The sequence below is a fragment of the Zingiber officinale genome, unplaced genomic scaffold (assembly GCF_018446385.1).
Source record: "Zingiber officinale cultivar Zhangliang unplaced genomic scaffold, Zo_v1.1 ctg242, whole genome shotgun sequence".
NCBI lineage: Eukaryota > Viridiplantae > Streptophyta > Magnoliopsida > Zingiberales > Zingiberaceae > Zingiber > Zingiber officinale.
The window spans coordinates 25,270-46,026 of NW_024589914.1; the positions used below are offsets into that span (position 1 = coordinate 25,270).

Genomic DNA, 20,757 nt, shown 5'->3' on the forward strand with positions numbered 1-20,757 from the left:
AAAATGGACCAAATTGATAAAGAACAAAATAACATCTCACAAATATTAGAGATTAAATTATTATTTTATTGATAGAAAAATATCAATACATTAAGCGACGACTCTTTATAAACTTACTCTAAACTAGTAAAACTAAAAAGAACTTTAACAAAACTTTAAATATATTAATCTTTTTGATACCAAAATAATTGTCATAGTAGAGTTTCTCCCTCTCGCAAATTATAACAATTTTTTTTCTTAGCCACCTTACTCTTCCCACCATTTTAGTGAGTGCTTCTTATCCACACTTCCCTTCTTCCTCTTCTCTTCCATTATTTTGTGTTAATGGCTTGTTTTTAAGAGTAATTGCTCAACTTTTCCCTCTCATTCTCTTAGTAAGCTTGTAGAGGTTACAAAAAAGGTAAGTAAACTTTCATCCCTTTATTCGTATTTTTTATACTTTATGCTTGTAGTGAGTGCTAAAATTTTCAATAGAATATCCTGTATGCACTAGGTAACAAACTTATTGCATGCAAATCATAGGTTTAATGCATTCTTTTGTACCAATGCAATAGTCAATTTTACATGTATAAGTTTTAATTTTGTTTATTGATTGTTTTCCTTATGTTTTCTGTGACACAATTTTTTCCCAAGATTATAGATCTATTCAGAATGGTCTCTATACAATTTTTAGATTGGTTGAAGTGATTTGTGAGTAATTCCTTTGCATGACACATTTTTAAATTGATCTTCTTTCTTTTTACTAATAAAAAAAATATTTTTAGTGCTCTTGTAGTTTTACTAAACAATCCTAAGATCTTTGAGAGAATTTTTGGGCCCAAATATATTTTAGATATTATTGGTTGACTTGAATGCATGTTCTCTTTCTTGTGATTTTTTTCTCTTTTTATTGTTTTTAGTATTTATCTCTAAGTATTTCTCTTATGATCGAATCCATCCCCAACTTTTTGTGCTTGTTAGCACATGATTAGATGCATTGTAATCATTATTTATTTATTTTTTGATACCATTCAGATAATACAATTCTCGTAGTGGTAACCGGAATTAATTGGCTGACTTTCTAAATTCTAATCCTAATTATTCCTATAAAATCTAACTTGATTTTTAATGTGTCTTGAACTTGTGGGTAGCATCAATAATAAATTTTGTTATTTATAAGTTGGAGCCAAATTTTGTTGTCTGGGATTCTTTAATAAAAAAAAAGGTAGATCCGTTACCTTAGCGGCCCCCTAGTGCCGGCCCCACGGATATGGAGGGAGGTACATGCAGGTACATAGACCATAGGCGCATGGTGGGGTAAATCCCAGGTCGTCAGTTCCTGAGAATCGACCCCTAACCATTACGCTAGAGATGCCATGTGCCCACCGTTTGCGCTATGCCCTGGGGGCGTCTGGGATTTTTTAATGATTTGAGCTATGTTGCTGTAAGAGTTTTGATTGCCCTTGTATGTGGCTTATGAATCGTTGGATTTGAATATTGGTTTGTGTATGTGGCTTCTTTTGGTGTTCTTGTTATATTAGGGATACATAAATTTTAATTCGGATTGTGATTCTGCTGTGTTGAGGAGTTTTTTTGGTTTGCCTGAGATTGTTCATTAAATCTAGCTTTGATTTTGTAATATTGTCCTCAATCTTTGCCTTGGGTTACTTGAAGTTCATATGTTACTTGTATTTAGTTGAGGGAAATCTTTCTTGGGCAATACTTGGCAGCTCAAATCACTAATGGAGATGGAATAATGTTGGCATAGTGCTTGTTGGATTTAAGTGGGGCTTTCTTGTCCTTGTTGATAACGATGAAGTTATCATATGGACAAGTTGTTTATTGGAGTTTAGAGTTTTATTGGGAAACAACAACAAATATTTACTTTAATGATGAATTTTATATTGGGTTGAGGCGAAAAAGGGCTACCGACCAAAAGTAATGTTTGGAAGCATATGTTTTATTTCTCCTAATTTATGTAAACTTCTAATAGACTGGTTTTCTCCTTGTATTTAGTAATGTGCAGAGTTACTAGACGAATTCATGAATTCTATGAAAAGATATGGAAAAAAGTACTAACTCAGGTCACTGACTAGATCTCCTCATCGCGGGTCTATGTTGAAACAAAGATTGGTTTTCTCCTTACCTTTTCATTGAATGAAGTGATATAACTTGTTTCCTATTTGCTATTGATTAAATTAGGTGAAGCTCTAAAGTTGTATGACACATATTTTTAAAATGATTGCATATAGGTTTGTATTGTCTATCCATAACTACTGTTGTCCTGCTTTTTGTTGGAGTTTCAACAACATAAAATGATTGCAATAGATAACTCATTAGTCATTCTATAGATTTCTAAGTTTTGTTGCTTCATTAGACATTTTATAGGGCACTTTGATAGCTCATTCATAAGGTTGTTTACTGCTAGCATGCTTAGTGGGGAGAAACCTACCCAAACATTGGTGAGTGCTAATATTATTTGTAAGGTGATTTTCATATCCAACTAATGAATTTCAATTTAATTGTATCTTTTAAGCCCCCCTACTACGAAAAGTGCTACTGCAAAGCCATGTATGAAAACAACAGATGGGGTGGGACAATTCAAGGATTTTGTTGAGATTGGAAGATATTGAGGTAATTTGTCTCAACAAAACTCCAATTCTATTTTTTTTGGCATTAAAGATCTCTTGTTTTCTTTTACATGGAATTAGATTGCAAAGTAGGAAAAAAATTAATGTAGAATAATTATTCAATAAATCTTTTGGGTATATTTATTTGCTAATACTCTATTTCTGATTTGGTTCTTAATTTCTTTGATTGTGAAATGAGTTTAGAGAAAATTGAAGGAAGATTGGGATCATGTGTAAAGGTGGAACTGTCTCTCAAATAAAGAGCAGTGTTTCGAAGGAACTGCTAGCAGGTAATGAATCCCTCTTTCTTGTCATTATTATGTTTAGTTGTCTAGCCTACATATATGGTGTGCTTTCATATAGGAACATAAGTGATACATCAAGGTTGTCATTCTGTGTAGCATGTTTCATTCTATTAACTCCATATAACAATTGTAAAGTAGTACAATCAACAAAATTTTCATTCTTGTAATGATCTAGAGAATGTCGTAAAATCAATCATTATAACATTGATGCTAGCATGGTCAAGGATTTATTTTGATTGAGTAAGAAATTTGATTTGTTTTTATTTTAAAATTTGTATAAGCTGTTACAAGATGCTTTGTTGATGTTCAAGCTCTACAAAATCATGACATCCCAAGGTTTCCGGTGAAGGCATTTCATGGATGGTATCTGTAGTTGAAGACTTTCGAATTGCACATATAAAGCTAAAGGTGCTATTGGAATCTTTTTACCGCTTGTAATTCTCACAAAATCCTCTCTTCAAAGTAAGTGTTGGTTATAGAATTTAATTAATTTTTGCAAAGAGTTTGGGCTGTAATCTACAATCAGGAAAGCGTACTGTTAGACTTATTGGAGTCTTACATAAATTTGTAGGCTCAGTTTTTTTGACTTTTCAAATAATAATTGTTATGACAATGAGAATCTTAAGTTTTGCTTTCTGAGACATTAAAGGTTTCCTCCAATGTCAAGCTTACTCTTTTGAGTCCTTTGGATGCTAAGTGTGAAAAGAATGCATATGAGGTAAAATATGAATTATGCAACATTATCTTTTTGTTGGATTTATTTAATTCATCACTATGGTTACTTACTTGACAATTGTCAGGGTGTGTTGCAACAAATCCCAAGAAATTAGTGAGCGTATTGGATTCTCTTTTTCCGAATCTAGATATGATTCACTTCCTCGTGAGGATGTTAATGCAAAACACCTAATTTGTTGAAGGATCTGGGAAATTTTGACCGGAAAGTATGAGATTCAAACTCATCATCCAATCTTTTATAATTTCTAGCATTTTTGTGTTAATAAAAACTGAATTTGATTCTCTTAATGGATAAGTTCGTTTGGAATCCATTATGTTAAATCTGGATGAACTGTATTTCTGTTCATCTTTGATATGATATATTGCATTGTCATGGGTAAAAAGTGTTACTCCTATTTATTCTTCTTTCAGTTATAAGGTCTATATATGTGAAAATGCTTTTATTTGGTCATGTCTCTTTATGATTTGCTTGGTTATAGAGTAACTCTTTTTTTTTGTAAATTTGTTTGTTCATTCTCTTATGATTATTACTTTGTAACAGATTACAAGTGACACCAGGAAACTTGTCTATCACACTTTAATCAAATTGCTCGAGGTGCCAATATTATTCTTTCTAAAGAACTTGCCTTCTCAATTTATACCCTCAAATATCTAAATAACTATTGTTATATGCATTACTATCAACTCTTTATTCTGTTCATAGAATTTACCATCTAACAAACTATTATTACTTCATTTATTTTCAATTCACTGCCTATTGTTCTTTATGCTATCTTTTTCAAGACAAACTTTTTTGAATATGATGATTTTTCTAGGCATCTTCCAACATGCTGGAGTTTTTGCTTTAAGTTGATGGATGAAGTTGAAAAGTTCTTTGGTCATTGCTTGGCATTTTTCATAAAGTTTATGGATTAGAACATTTGCAAAAGGGTTCAATTATTTCGTTGCTTTAATTCATCTATTTTTCCCTTGCAATGCCAAAGGCTCATTGTAAGAGTTGTCAACTAAATTTGATCTTGATCACCTCCTTGTAGATCTCAAAGCATGAAACTTGGTAGTTTGGTTCTTCTAATTGCCTCTAAGATTTATACAATTTGGGGTTGATAATATTAGACTCGACCAGAAATCCAGAAATAAAATCCAACATAAATGTGACACGTTCTCAAACAAATATTAGAATAAAAGCCAGAAATCACATAGTAAGGGCATAAATATGAAAACATGATTGATGTTGATCCATTTATGACTGATTTTTAAAAAACAATTAGCAACTTTTTAACATCATGTAGATTTCCATTTTGGGAGTTTAGGTGATTTTACATCACCTATACTAGTTTTAAAAAAAAATAGTTTGCTGATGTTTTTTTTTAATGTTGATAGAGAATGGCAATTGTTAAAGTTAAAATGACATAACATAACTTGCTGACATCACATGTGATTGCAGGAATTCGTCTCACTTGTTATTACTTTTTCACTAGAATTCTTTTTGTTTTTAAAACAAGTATGCTATTTATCTCTTCTTCACTTTGATAGAGTCATGCAGGAAAATGAGCATTTCTCTTGTCTAAGTTGAACTATGATCTTCATAGAACATGATGTTAGTTATCGCTGTATTCTTTGTTTTTTGCTCTCACTTTGATTTGGTCATTTTTGTTCCACCAATCAATATACTCTTAACTTTGTGAAAACTTCTATAGTGTTAATGGAAGTACACTCAATTGCTTCATTTTTTAATGACACTGCTCACAGAGTGTTAATACCAATTTTTTCCAGGTATTTTCTTGGGAACCAATACTATGCCATGATAATGTAGATGTGGGATGGTCTAGACTATCAGATATGGATGTTAACGAGGGAAAGCTTCTTGGATGTTCATACAATCAAAGTTGTGTTGGCATATGGGTTGTGGACCTCTCTGTGCGTGTTCTAACTCATTCTATTAGCCTTAAAAATATATTTTTGCTTCTTGAGAAAACATTAAATTGTCACTAAATCTGTAAATATAAATAAAGTTTAATACTAGTTGATATTATGAAATGCAGTGCATTGAACCATATGCAATTGCTAGTCCTAGATTAAATGATCATTCAGGCCAAAGTCTACATCAGATGGTAATCCATCTATGCCAGCTGATAACATAAAGTCTAGTATGAGGAGGTTATCAATATTACAGAGTTTTGAAACAAATTCTAAAGAGACAAAATCATTATCAGGTAGGCTATTTGAATAGTTTATATTGCATTTTTCATTTCACGTGTTTGGAAAAGTATGAGATATGAATATTTCTCTTTTCTGTACTGCTTTATATCTAAAGCAACAGTCATTGCTCCAGCCAGGTGCCCCTCAAATAATTGGGGCATGTCCTACACGATAGCACCTCTGACAACACCACCATCTGTTTCATCCTTTGTAAAAAGAAGTTTATCAAAATTTCAGTCTACATCTGACCTTCAGACTAGCAAAGCAGATATGGCACTTGTGATTGTTCCAAGAACTAGCCCGAGGATACACTTGCCCTCTGATTTTACTAAAGACTTTGGGGTTGGTAAAACAATGTCATTTGATATCCAATCAAAATTTACTGAATTTTGGAAGGTGTCAAACATCAAAGAGAATTTAGATAAAACAGATATCCATTCAGTCTGGGAGCAGTAGTAATATTGAACAAAATGAATTTCTGGGCCAGACTCCTATTTCTTCTAGCAATGCTGGAACTCAACATGTGTCAGCTGAAGCAAATAATTTGGATGGTGTTAAGAACTTGATTAAATAAAGGATCAGGTCTATCTAATTCATTCAAAGAACCACATTTGCACTTTGATAAGGAAAATTGTAAGTCTGATACCACCTTATTTTGTTTTGTTAGATTATTCATGATTCCAACTTATCAAGATTTCTTGTTATTATTGTTGAAAGCTGTTAGTTATAGGACATTCTAAAGCATACATCATCACTGGTCGATGTTATTTTGTATTTCTCCTTCAAATGAACTATACTTGTAGATATTAAATGCAATATTTCTTTGCAAATCATGGCATAGATAATGAAGAGAACTTCCTGAGTGAAATTTCAGCATTGATAATTTTCAATCTTGGTTGGACTGGTATAGATAAGGTAGATTTTGTTGGACACGGGAGGAAATCCATTAAAAAATTAATCAGATTGGTGATGTCTTATTTGCACACTTGCAAGAGAGATGTCCATGTCTTCACTATTTTGGACATATTCACCGCATTTAATTCGACCTTAGCTAAAGGGCTAACTGAATCAACCATAGCCAATCTTGACTAACCATGTTCAATATTAAATTTGTTTATGAATCATTCAATATGTTTTTTCTCATTTCAGGGCACAATTTCTGTTGTCGGCTTTTTGGCGTTTTAAAAATAGTTGTTGGAACATTGGTAGAACACAGTTTCTTATTCCTTGGTGTTGGAGAGGTTTTACTCCTAATCTCAATTGGTTTATTTGGTCTATTGAATGTGTTTAACACTTTAACTTTGATTTTTTTTTCACTTGTGTATTTTCTTGTGAACATCTTAGTTTGCCATTCTGGGAGTATGAATTCCTATTTACTTATGCTTCGTCCTTGTATTTCATATTACAAATCTTGTAATGCATATAATTATATGAGAAATAGATATAGGAAGATCATGTCTATTAGGATTTTATTTATGAGGTGGGCTTCTGCTTTTATAAAAAGAGGGTAGAAGATAATTTTTCCGATTTTGTGGTTTGGATTGAAATCTACTGTTTGCCATAATTTCGCTATGCTACTTAGTGCTAAGTGTACATGTTACATTTTATGTGACTTTAATTATTGCACTATGTAGGTACATGTTTCAAGAGTATTTTAACTAATCTCAGTTAAAATGTTTGTTCTGTTTATACGAATACTTCTTCAAATCTTTTCCTTATCTTGATTATCAATACAGGCTGGTACCATAGCTCTAGAGATGTTAAAGCAGGTTTTGAACTTAGTCTTTTTATTATGTGCATGAACAACGTTTTGGATGTGATGATGATAATTTTAGATATTGGCAAATTTTGGTTGTGGATTTCTTATGGTTGTTGTAGACAAATGGTGCTCCATTGGAAGAGACTCGCAAGAAGTTATGAATGGTCGATTCTAAGGTAAGGAAGAGAATCTTGGACCTTGGTTATACTTATTACAAGCATACAACTTTTAATTGTTTTACTTTGTTGTTCATTGTTTGCATTGTGATCCTTTCTGGGGCTTAATTATGAGCTCACACAAGGATTCCCTTCAACATTTTAAGCAACCTTGGGCACATGATCATGAACCTGTCAATAATCTTGTAGTTTCTTGCCATTGTGGTTTCTTGGCAGGTGGTTTCATGGGCTAAATGTTTACTATGCACTTGTATATTTTCTCTCTTACTATGTGTGACTCTTAAGCTATATCATTGTTGATGATAAGAATGCTTTCTCCAACTCAGGTTTACTCTTTTAAAGTGGTTTCTTTAGTAGTCATGTTTTCATTTAGTTCTTCTACAAGATACTTTATCTTATTTTTGCTGTCTGAAGTTTGTACAAATTCAAGCGGACTTTCTACTAAGGAAGTAGTTGAAGCGATGGCTAATTTTAATGAGGTTAGCTTCTACACCCTAGACCTCTACCAAATCCTTACCATAATGCATTTTTACAATTTAACTATATTCAGATAGTATTAGATCCAATGCACGAGTTCCCTTGCATTGATTTTGGCTCAATCCAACCCTACCTCTCAATCAGAATGTAGTGTAGAAGAGGCATATACGTGGAGTAAGGTAAGTTTTCTCTATCTTTTTGCAGCAATAGTTGCATAATTCATATTCACAATTTACTTTGGTAGTTAAGAATTTGGCTTTCATTCACATGGTCAAGCAATATTTGCTAGTGTGAGTCCATTTGATCCAATTGAATATGATGGAAAAGTTCTTGTGCCAGGACAGATTTAAAATTTTTATTTGTTACAAACTAACCTTTGGTGTTTCACTTTCTTCTGGTCAAATAATGCATACATCTTCTCGAGATTTGGCCTTGGGCTGGTGATCTTCGGAGCAACCCGTGTGCACAATGATGACATGCTTACGTGCAGCCTGAAAGTTCACAAGTGGAATCACCATTACTATATTTCTATTTTTGTATATCAATATTTCAAACTTGTTCCATATACCATAAACCCATCGGGAACATGTTTAATCAACTTTGAAATTTACTTTTCCATATATTCCACAAAACTATGGAAAGTAGAATAATTGTGGTATCTTTTGTTGGACAACAAAAGCTTTAACTCCTAATGACGTAGGACAACTTGGACAAAGGAATGGTCTACCCACCATTCCCCAACATTAGGAAGATATTTGCTCATATTGCTGCGAATGTTGCAGCAAAAGTGTAAAATACCGAAAATAGGCGAAAATTAATAAGGAAATTTTGGGAGCTCGTATGGACGAGTTTTCGGGGAGAAAAGTGGGTCTGGAAAAGCCTGTTTAGGCCACTCTGTTTTAACGGGAAAAGTTTTATTTCCTTTTTCTCTTATTCTTCTCTGCGTTCTCCGACTTCCTTGCGCCTGTGACGCCGTGCCCGCACCCGAGCGATCTCCCTGCCCTAACCGCCCGCGCACACGGCGGTTCTTCTCCTTCCCTTCTATTTCTTTTCTTCCTCCCGATTCTTCTCTTCTTCGTCCTCCACCCGACGGCGCCACCTTGCTCCGCCATCTCGCCGAACCGCACGCCGATCTCCCTTCTTTTCTGACTACACCACACGAGCGTTGGCCGAGCCTTATTCCTGCACGAAGCCAGCCCGCGACGCCAAGCTCTCTCTCTCTTTCCTCCGCCCGAAGCCAGGCCACTCGAGAGATGCCGCCACCACAGCCGGCGTCTCATGGAGCAGCGCCGCTCCTCTGCGTGTCATAACCTCTGCGATGCCGAAGCCTCTTCTTCCACGACGCCGAGCAGCACGGTGTCGGCACTGCCTTGCCTTCCCCGGAGCCCTAGCCGTTTTTCCCCGACGCCACCTTTGCTCGATTTCCTTATCGACGCCGCCGATGCCCTCTCTGATTCTCACTGTGCCCTAGGTTCTTCGCCGGCACAGTTCTGCTCGGGTTGTTTCCGGCCAAGAGCAAGGAGGATTCAAGTCATAGCTTCTTCCTCTCTGCCACATCTCGGAACAGCGCCACCGACCGCACCATTACATCTTCACTGTTGCCGGCCACTAGGTTTTGCCGAGCCTCCCATTTTGACCTAGTGCCACTACTAGCTTCTGTGCTGCTTGCTGCCACCGTGGAGGTAACGATTTCGGATTTGGGTACTTAGTTTGGAAAGGAAAAATTTGTTGATTAGGGTTTCCTTGTACAGCTGCTGTTTACCTTGAATTGCAGTAGCTGGCAGCCCTGTTCTGGCCGCAATCCTTAGCTGTGAATTCGAGTAAGGTACTGTGTTTTGGGTCTTAGTTGTAGATCAGAGTGTAGTTTGATTATTTTAGATCGTGATTCATGCTGTAAAGAATTTGGTTTTACATGGTTAGGTACTAATTCATGTATTAATCTGATACAATTTGATTTTTAGATAATTGGGGAGACCTAATCCATTGTAATTGTGAAATGGTTGGTTAAATCTAGTTGGATATGGATTAATGGTTGGTTAGCTAATTAAATATACAAGGGAATTAGCTAAATCCGTATATGTTTGATATTACAAGACTTTGACGCGAGACGAGTATCTCGATGTCGGATTTGGACATTCCTATTGGAGGCGGGTACTTCTGACTTTATGTCGTTTGATATGCATAGTAGTGAATTTAACAAATTACAATAATTATGTTTCTTATCTGTTTCGGTTAGTCACTACCCGATACTTGTTACATGCTTGGTTGATACTTGTTTTGTATCTTATTACCTGCTTATACATGCTTATAGGGGGTAGTGATAAACCATGCTTCACCATGTTTAGGACCTAGGTTTTATACCTTGTTTTATCTGTGTACCTTTGATTTGATTCATTGACCTAAGGTGCACCTTCTATATATATATGGATTAGCTCAGGATATTTACATGGTTAGTGTCATGCACCATTCGCATGATTGCATGCTGTGCGATAGTCCGCTCCATTATTGTTGAGCACATCGCCAGTTACATGGATCTGCACACACCACCACTCATGGGTTAGTGGTCGATACAGGCAGAGTGTGTTGCAGCAGGGACTTTGTTTGGCTTCGTTGGTCCGCTCATGGGTAGTGTGACGCAGCGTAGTAGCCGGCAGAGATTCCTCCCCGTCATCGTGTACCGGGAGTTGAGAGCATTGTGTTCCCCCATTTATGATTTGGGGTAAGAGGATAGGTGTACTCCGACAGCATCCCGTCCACTTGGTCACTCATCAGGAGCAATGACGACAGAGTGCACGGTTGTCACAGCCCTACCCACTCTGTCTCACTATTGTGTGTGAGATGGTTGACTGGTGTCAGGGGTGACCAGGACGCATCATTGGCATCATACGCATTGATGCATTTATTTCTTGTGATTGTGTTTGCTACATTTATTTGCTGTATTTTGGTTGGATGGCCATGCTTGACATGCATACAGGATTTCTATACCTCTCGGACTGTTATTTCTTGTACCAGGTCCTGGTTAGTACAGTATTCTCCTGTTTATTTCAGTTTGTAAATACCTTTATTACGTCAGGAGACTGTACGCATGATTAGTGCTAGATGTTATTTCCCGCTGAGGAGTTGACTCACCCCGTGGATATTTACTATTTTTAGGTTGATGCTATCAGGAGAGAGTTCCAGTTGCTAGTCCCCTGCAGTCCACGAGGATGAACGTTGATCTTGTGGTTTTCTTTATTAGACTGTATTTAGACTTGTTATGTTTTGATACTTGGATCTTGTGTATGGATTGTTTTACTTATCGATGGGTTTGAATTTGAATTTGTTTTACTACATGCCTGCCTAGACGGCAGAAGAGGTAAGTTGATTTTATCGTCGGATTTGAGCTTTATGAGTGTAGTTGAGTAGGGTTGGTTTTGAGTCATATATTCACTGTTACAGTTTATTATCATTGCTTATTAAACTGCGTGGATGTCTATATGTTGTGGTTTTTTATTATTATTATTATTCCAGCCGCATGTGGCTGAGGTATATGGTGATGTAGTAAAGTTTCAGATTGTCCGCCGTACAGGGGAGATGTTGCCGAAATTTCTTCGGACAGAGACTCCTCCGGGGCGTGACAAAAAGCATATGAACTTAGTGAGTTTCTTCTTTGTCTCTTTATTCAGAATGCATAGTCTATCTTAAACTGTGCTAAACTATCTATTGTCCTTTAAGGATTGGTGAGTCGGTACCCACATCCCAAGGACTTCATGAAGTACGCGGAGAGCTTCATGTACAACTTTGTTTATCACCCGTATAGATGATTGGACAAGAGGGCTTTGCGCATATTAACAGTAAGTCAAGTGTTTAATCAATACATTTTCTAATTATTTAACCAATCCCCTTTACAATGTTAACTTGGAGTTAGACGTGTGTTTTTCTTTTTATTTTCTTTTTATTTTCTTTTTCTTTTTCAGAATCTATTTATGATGGTAAGGTCTTTTGAGTGCTTGCTTCTGTTTGAAGACTTGATGTTGGTACTTCTGTGTCGAGGGAGACTTAAGTGTTTTTTTATAATATTTTTTTATAATTTTTCTGACCCACAATTCACCTTTGGTGTTGTTTTCATTCTTAAGCTTCCAACATGGTTCATCCTTTCAAATACACTGAGAATAGAACATCAGAACAAACGTATACATGCAGTAGAAAAATCAAACCTTCCATGAACACAAACAATATAGCCATGCTTTCAACTAAATCACAATTCAAGGATCGAGAGAAGGCTAAGAAGCTGTAGAGAATTGTTGACACAGTGATTTTGGCCGGCCATAACTTGGAGTCCAAGCTTGGTGTGACCGGCCATATAAAATAAAGGGGATTTTGTTTTTCAAATCTTTTCTTATGTGGAAGTCATGGTTTTAAAAGAGAGTTTAAAATTTAAATCTTTTCCTTTTTTTTTGGAAGGTAAATGTATTATACTACTAAAACTAGAATCATACAAAGTACAAAGTACATCACTTGATATCTACAAAGCGCCAGACATGGATCTGGACTTTGTGAAACATCCTCTCAACACAAGGTACAATGCCCTCAAAACGTGATCGGTTGCATGCCTCCCAAATAAGATAAATCATCGAAGATACAGCAAGATACCGGGCCTTGACTTGTCAGCCTTTACCTTCATAATGTCGTTGAAACACATCAAGTAATTTGGTCATGCTAGTGATATCAAATTTGATGTCCATCCATCTCATAATCCTATCAAGAAGAGACTTTACAACTGCACATTCAAAGAAAATGTGACCATTGGACTCTTCATGGTGTTGACATAATGCACACATCTTGTTTGACATGTATGACAAATTGTCTGCTGTCCTTTAACTTTCCATGGGCAAGCAACCAAGCTGTGAATCGATGTTTGGGCATTAAATTTGGCTTCCAAATCACTGAAAACGAGGGAACTTTGGGCATTTTCGGTCTGAAGAAGTCATAGGCCAAAGCTGTCCCGTTTTCCCCTTCCACAAACCATTCTGTGAGCTTCATCTTTGCTGCTCCAATTGAGGTGGTGCGCTGTAGAAGAACATTTCTTATCTGAAGTAAACATTTGATGAGGGGAGAATCTGAACGCTTACCCCTCCAATGCCAAAAATCCACATAACGGAGATAGTGATGATGAATCCATTTGACCCAAAGAGAGTCCCTCTCGCTTTGTATGTTCCATAAAGTTCTACATAAGAGGGTCATATTCCATGCTCGCAAGTCACGAAGTCCATAACCTCCTTCCTCTTTTGGTAGACATATAGTTGACCAAGAGATAGGAGGGTGCTTTGTAGACCATACAAAAGATCGTGAAATCCCATAGATCTTATCTATCACTCCAGTAGGAATAGGAAGAATGGATAACCAAAAACATTCAACACCTTGGAACACCGATCTTACTAATTCTATCCGGCCGGCATGTGATAGGGTGTGCTTCGGCCAAGAGATTACCTTCTTCATGAGTGCCTCAAGAAGAGACCCATAATTTGCAATGCGCAACTTCGCCGTGGCTCCCTAAACCCTAAACCCTAAATCTTTCCTTTTATAGCTTTCTATAAAGAATTAAGAGAAAAAAGTTTGATATCTTTCCTTATTTGTAGTTAAAAGGAAGATTTTAATTTTTGATAATACTTTTTTTTTTAACCATGTTCATGATTTAAAAGAGAGTTTTAAAAATTATAAATATTTTCTTTTATAGCTTTCTACAAAAGATTAAAAGAAAGATTTGATGTCTTTCCTTATTTGTAGATTTAAAAGGAAGATTTTAATTTTGAAGAAAACTTTCCTTTTTATAATCATCCACATGTTTTAATAGAGAGATTTTAATTTATAAAAGTTTCCTTTTATAACCAACCATGAAGGGAATTTTAAAAGAGAAATTTTATTTTTAAAATTTCCGGAAACAAATAAGGAAGTTTTAATTTTGTGTTTAAAACTTTCCTTATTTGTGGGGCTAGAGGTGGCCGGCCATGATAAAGGATTAAAGGAAATTTTAATTAAATTTTCCTTTCATTGGCAAAGAGAATAAGGAAGTTTTTATTAAAACTTTCCTTATTTGCCAAGACCAAGGAATATAAAAGAGAGGGTAGAGGTGCCTCACCTCACAACAACACATCCTCTATTCCTCTCCTCTCTTCCTTGGTGTGGCCCCGACCCTATACTCCTTCTTTTCTCTTCTTTTTTAGTGGCCGGTGCATCCCTCTCTTGGAGTTCTTGTGGTGGCCGGTTCTTGCTAGGAGAAGAAGGAGAGAAAGGAGGCTTTGTTCTAGCATCCCTTGGAGCTTGAAGGTTGGTGGCCGAAACTTGCAAGAAGGAAGGTGTCTTGGTGGTTCTCATCTCGGTAGATCGTTTTGCCCACACAACGTCCGAGATAAGAAGATGAATACGATAGAAGATCAAGAGGTTGTTGCTTACAAAGAAAGGTATAACTAGTAATTCTTTTCCGCATCATACTAGTTTTCTTTGTATGAATTTTGAAATACCAAACACAAGAGCCTAGTGATTCTAGGTTGTATGCATTTACTTAGATGAGAAAACAATCACAAAAAATTATGTATGTGCTTGATATATTTTCTTCCATGATAAGATTTAAAATCATAAGATGTATTTATTTGCAAATTGTGGTTGTCAATCATAGAATTGATGGATAAAACACTCGATGTGTATATCAAATATGAATGCTTCATCAATAATAACTTTAAGAACCCAGTCTCTCTTAACTCTATGCTAATAAATTTTGGCCATTATGTTGAATCCATGCCCTTGACTAATGCCTATGGGTACAAGATTATCAAATCATTGTGTGTACTCACTTCAACTCATGACATCAACCTTGTAAATCTATCATGTATGTTGCCTCTTTTGTCCTTTTATTTTCTTCCACTTTGTAACCTTTGCTTTATTATATTTTTTTGTTGATATTTTAACAATGTGAAGACTTTAGAGAATATTTTGATTTTGAGTTCTAAAAATTATTCTAAGTTGCTCGAGATTGAAAGCTGAAATGTCAAGGATCTACTCTAGAAGGTTGGTTGATTTTATTTTTTTCCCTCTAATTTATTTAAAATGCTATAATTTGTATGTTTCCACGAATTGTTAATCCTGATTTCTTTTTTGAAGTTTTGAAGGTTGGACTACAATATATGTGTTCATTTCTGAATGATTTGAGAATGGTGCTCGTGTTTCTTAACTAAAGAAGGTACAATTTGTTATTTCTAATTAGAAGTTGTTATGGATAAGCTTCTTCTTTCTTCTTTTGGTTCTTTTAAGGTTTGAAGGTTGGATTTTGGTGTCCATTCTCTCCCTTTTGGATGTTTTAAGAATGTTTCTCCCTTTTCTTTTAGAGCTAAGGTATGCCTGTTTATCCCTCACTTGAAGATGTTGTCGATATATTTGTATGCTCTCTCCACTGCCACCACACCCAAAGAAATTGTTTCTTTATCTTCTATCTAGTTAACTTTATCCTTGGTTGATAATTCCTTCTTGAATGATCCCATTCTCCATTTCATCATTCTTTTAAGGTTGAAAGGTGGATATTGATTTCCATTTTTCTCTATATGATGTGAGAAACCTCTTCGTGTTTCTTGAATTCTAAATGTTATGATTTATATATCTCTCTTTACACATTTCTTGCCCTATGAATTCTCCACTCCTCCATGTGTTTAGTCTTTATGAAGCCTTGATTTTACTTAACCATAAAAATAACATGACTAGGACAAGTCTAGTTTGTTCACATGAATTGATCAATATTCATAACATGATAGAATTATTAATTGTCTTTTCAATGAAAATAGTGATATAAATTTTTTCTTATTTGCTATTGACTGTATTAGGTGAACCTCCAAAGCTGTATCACACATATTTTTTTATTCATCTTTGATTTACACATTAAGCTATTTCAGTAATGCTATCATAATTGCCATTTTGACTTTGTATTTGTTTGTGCATATCCGTCATAACTGCCTTTTTCAAACTTTTTTTGGAGTTTCAACAACATAAATGTTCTATTCTATCTTATTTGGTTCTTAATTTCTTTGATTTGATAATAGCCCAGTGAAATGAGTGTAGAGGAAATTGAAGAAAGATTGGAATCATGTGTAAAGCTGGAAACAATCTCTCAAATAAATCGTGCATGTTTTGAAGGAACAACTAGAACGTAATGAATCTCTCTTTCTTGTCATTATTATGTTTAGTTGTCTAGTCATAGCTATATGACGTGCTTTCATATAGGAACATAAGTGGTAAATCTTTATTGTCATTATGTGTAGCATGTTTTATTATCTTATAACTCCATATATCAATTTTAAAGTAGTACAACCTACAAGATTTTCATTACTTATCATGATTCATAACATGTTGTCCAATCGATCATTATAACACTGACGCCGGTGAGAATAACACTGACCAAATCATGTCTTTTGCAGCTATTGGCTTTTTTGAAGAGAAAATAGTGAATCTTCGGGATCTAGTGATTTATGTTGAGTTTTTTTATTCAGTTTTGATGTGTTATACCCAGATGGAATGAGAAAAACGTACTTGGTAACATGCAAAAGTAGAAATTACAAAGATAGTTATTGATTTCTACACTTACCTAATAAGGGATTTTAACATTTTTGTTTATGGGACAAGTTCAAAAAAAACATTGATGTCATTTACTTAAATAGTTTCCACTGAAAAAATTTCCAAAGAAATGCTTGTTGTGCCTTTTGGGTATGGAACAACCATTTATATTTTCTTAATATAAACCTTCTATCTTCTGTTCGCAGATTACTTTTCATTCTTGTCATGCACCCTACAAAAGATCTATGCCCTTGTACAAAATGTTAGTTTTAGAATAACTAGGATGAAACCCTAATGCATACATATCTACATGAAATAAGTTTTTGTTGGTTTTTTGAATTTAGAAACATGGAAGAAAAGACTTCAAGATTTTGCTTCTATCTTCCATCTACTTCTCTATTACTCATGCAATGCTTCTAAAAGATGCTGCATATACTGCTATCAGACATGTCTACCATGAGTTCTTCAATTTCCTCAACTTCAGTGATGTATATATGGTACACACTTTATTTTAGTTAAGCTTTAGTCAGCTATGCAAGACACAATATATCTCCATGTTTACAAGTTCTCTTTTGGCTTAATTCTTTTGTTGATTCTATTCATTGAGGATTAGATCTTCAAGTCGATCTTCTTTTCTTGCCTCTTATTAATCTACCTTAATAAATAAGATAGTGGAGTCTGTTAGGGTCGAAATGTAGCTAGAGGGGGGGGGGGGGGGGGAATGACTCGTCGCGCTCGTCGTTGCTTGCTTCTTGGTGATGATATACAGCGGAATGTACAAGAAACAAAAATACAACGCTAACACAAGGATTTACTTGGTATCCACCTCAAGAAGAGGTGACTAATCCAAGGATCCACACGTGGCCCACTCTCCAATAATGAAATCACTCCTTTACGATAACTACCAAAGGCGGAGAAGCCTTACAACACTCTAAGTACAAGAAGAAAGAAAGGGAAGCAAATACAATTGAAATCTGACAAGATTTACACTGGAAACCCTAACCCTAGCTTCTTCTTCTTCTTGTAGATCGTCTCTTGACTTGGACGTGCACCAGCACTTGCCTCCAAGAACCTTCAAGAACTGGCGGTGAGAGCTCGGAGAAGTTGCTGTGTAGATCGGAGAAGAATCGAGCGAAGAAGTTGCTGAAGAAGACGCTCACAACGACTTTATCCAGCGCTAATAGTCGGATCTCAATCGATTGAATGACTCCTAATCGATTGGAGAGGCTTTGGATCATCGGTTGATGGATCCAGAGCGCCTCTGTGCTCTCTGGAAATTTCCTGAATCAATTGCCTGATCGATTCAAGGCTTTCACGATTTTCCAGCGCTCTAATCGATCGCCTGATCGATTGGAGGCTCCCAATCGGTCGGGTGATCGATTGGGAGGGCTTCTGTGCAACGACGTCACTCCCCCAATCGATCCACTGATCGATTGGGAGGATTTTTTGTCGCGGGACTCACCCAATCGATTGGGTATGATTCAATCGATCGATTGATCGATTGATCCAACTTGATTTGCCCTAATCAAGTCCCAAGCCCCTAAAACCCAATATGCGGTCAACCATGACCTGTTGCGACATCATGCCTAGCATCCGGTCACTCTCGACCTGCTAGGACTTCCTCACCAAGTGTCCGATCAATCCCTTTGACCCACTTGGACTTTTCACCTCGTGCCAAGTATCCGGTCAATCCTTTGACCTACTTGGACTTCTCACCTGGTGCCAAGTATCCGGTCAATCCTTTGACCTATTTGGACTTCTCAATACCAGGTGTCCGGTCAACCTTAATCCACCTGGATTTCCACGTGTCTGACTTCGCTCACCAGGACCTTCACCTAGCTTCACTCACTTGGATTTTCATACTGCTTAGCTTCACTCACTAGGTCTTTCACTTGACTTCACTCACCAGGATTTCTCAACTGTTTGACTTCACTCACCAGAACTTCTCCTCTGCCTAGCTTCACTCACCAGTACTTTCCTTCTGCCTAGCTTCACTCACTAGGTCTTTCACCTGGCTTCGCTCACCAGGATTTCTCAACTGCCTGGCTTCACTCACTAGGACTTCTCCTCTGTCTAGCTTCACTAACCAGGACTTTTTTTCTCTGCCTTGCTTCACTCGCTAGGTCTTTCATAACTGTCTGGCTTCACTCACCAGGACTTCCCAGTCAAGTATCCAGTCAGTCTTGACCTACTTGACTCTTCTTCACATCTAACTGGTCAACCTTGACTAGAGGAGAATTGTACCAACAATCTCCCCAAATGAACGATTGCACCTGCAATCTCCATGTATTGTCAGTCTCTATGTATTGTCAAATATCGAAACCCAAACATCAAGACTCAAACTTGAGCCTTCTCAAGCTTAGTCAATTAGGTCAACCTTGACCTAGGGAATATTGCACCAACAGAGTCCAGACCATCTAGCAATTTTCTCACTTAATTCATTCATTTCTCAGCTTTCGCGTCAGCTTAATGCATTTTGATGATCTCATTTAAAAATTCCTTGAGACACCAAATTTTCTCGTTAAATTTTATTTTTTGAATCTTCATGAAGCCATAAGCGACCAAGATTGACCAAATATAGCTAGATGTTATTTCTACTTTTCCAATTTTGTTATCATTACTATGTCTTATTATTTATTACATCCATACAATGATTTATTGTTCTCTCTTCCAAACTGAATGTTTTTATTTCTTCTTTATATTTATTATCTAATCTCTACATACAAGTTTTAAGGATCTTTGAGTATTGAACTTTCCAATAACAAGCATCCAAACATGTGCATTGTTCATCGAAAAATTTCATTTATTCTTGGGGAGTGGGCTTTTGAGGTTGAAAATTTTTTTCATTTCATTTTGTGCTTCCTATTAATAGTTTGAGGACATTGATCATCTTATTGAGGCACAAGGTATGTGTTTAAATTGTGTTTCTTCATTTTGTATTTTCTTAGGCGTATTTTTCAATTGCTTTTATTTTTTAGTGGTTGTAAGATTTGAGATTAATGTTTCTTCCATGACTACTTTCAGATCTTTTAGAACCAAATATAATGTGGTAAATTGTAGTGTAGCCAAATCATGTCATGTATAGATAGATATTAGTTTTATCTTGGTGAGCATAAAACAACATGTTTTTTGGTTATAGAATTTTTTCTGTATGACTTAGATGTACTAGTTACTGCTTTAAAAATTCTGTAGCTTAAGAAATATCCTTGTTTCAAGAAATATCCTTGTTTCAGTGTTTTTTTTTGTGCTTTTCTTTCAAGAAAGTGTTGTATCTGTGTATTCTTTTTTTTTGTTGATTTATGCTCCATTTTATTTTTGTGTGTTATCAATTGTCAAATTTATTCTTCAGGCTTTAGCTTTGCAATGTTCATGATATTTTGTATCTTGCAAAAGATTTGCTTAGAGTAATTTTGTAAACATTTGAGATGAAGGTATGTTCCATGTATTTTATGTTAGAGTATCACTTTTGCCATACTAGTTGCTCTATCATCCATCATTTTCAATTAAAATAATTCTGAAGCATATAAACATGTTTAATCATAATGTCTATATATTTAAAAAAATAATTGTACACATGACATCGTGTGATAGGTGATATTTACTTGTTTCTCCCTATTTTTCAAAGAGGTTGCTGACATAAGCTCTGTTGGTATTAACAAAAAAAAACGGAGCTTTGTTACAATCTAATAATAACTATTAGTACATGGTCACCTAAAAAATAAAGAATTATTCTATTTAATATAGCAAGATAAAAAGTACATATTGCTTTTGATGATTAAAATGAGCCAAGGCTTTGGACAGTATGCCAATTTACTCTAATCCTAATCTAGTAGAAGCTTACATGTTCATCTAATCTCTTATGTTGGTTAGTGCATTAATTTTAAATACTAAGTTGAAGAGACTTAACATGAGACCATATC

General features: G+C 35.6%; 1 long non-coding RNA gene across 7 annotated transcripts; it reads left to right on the forward strand.

Moving 5' to 3' along the window:
* Positions 1–275: 275 nt before the first annotated feature.
* Positions 276–9,034, forward strand: LOC122037187. 7 transcript variants are annotated; one of them, XR_006127548.1, is made up of 11 exons: positions 276–2,441; positions 2,516–2,613; positions 2,814–2,899; positions 3,196–3,632; positions 3,715–3,855; positions 4,191–4,244; positions 5,423–5,566; positions 5,692–5,862; positions 5,964–7,783; positions 8,198–8,262; positions 8,334–9,034. It is a non-coding gene; the product is annotated as an uncharacterized LOC122037187 (long non-coding RNA). The 7 variants fall into 7 exon arrangements; XR_006127549.1 differs by having other exon boundaries at positions 8,344–9,034; XR_006127545.1 differs by having other exon boundaries at positions 5,964–6,481; positions 6,998–8,262.
* The last annotated feature ends 11,723 nt before the right edge of the window (positions 9,035–20,757 follow it).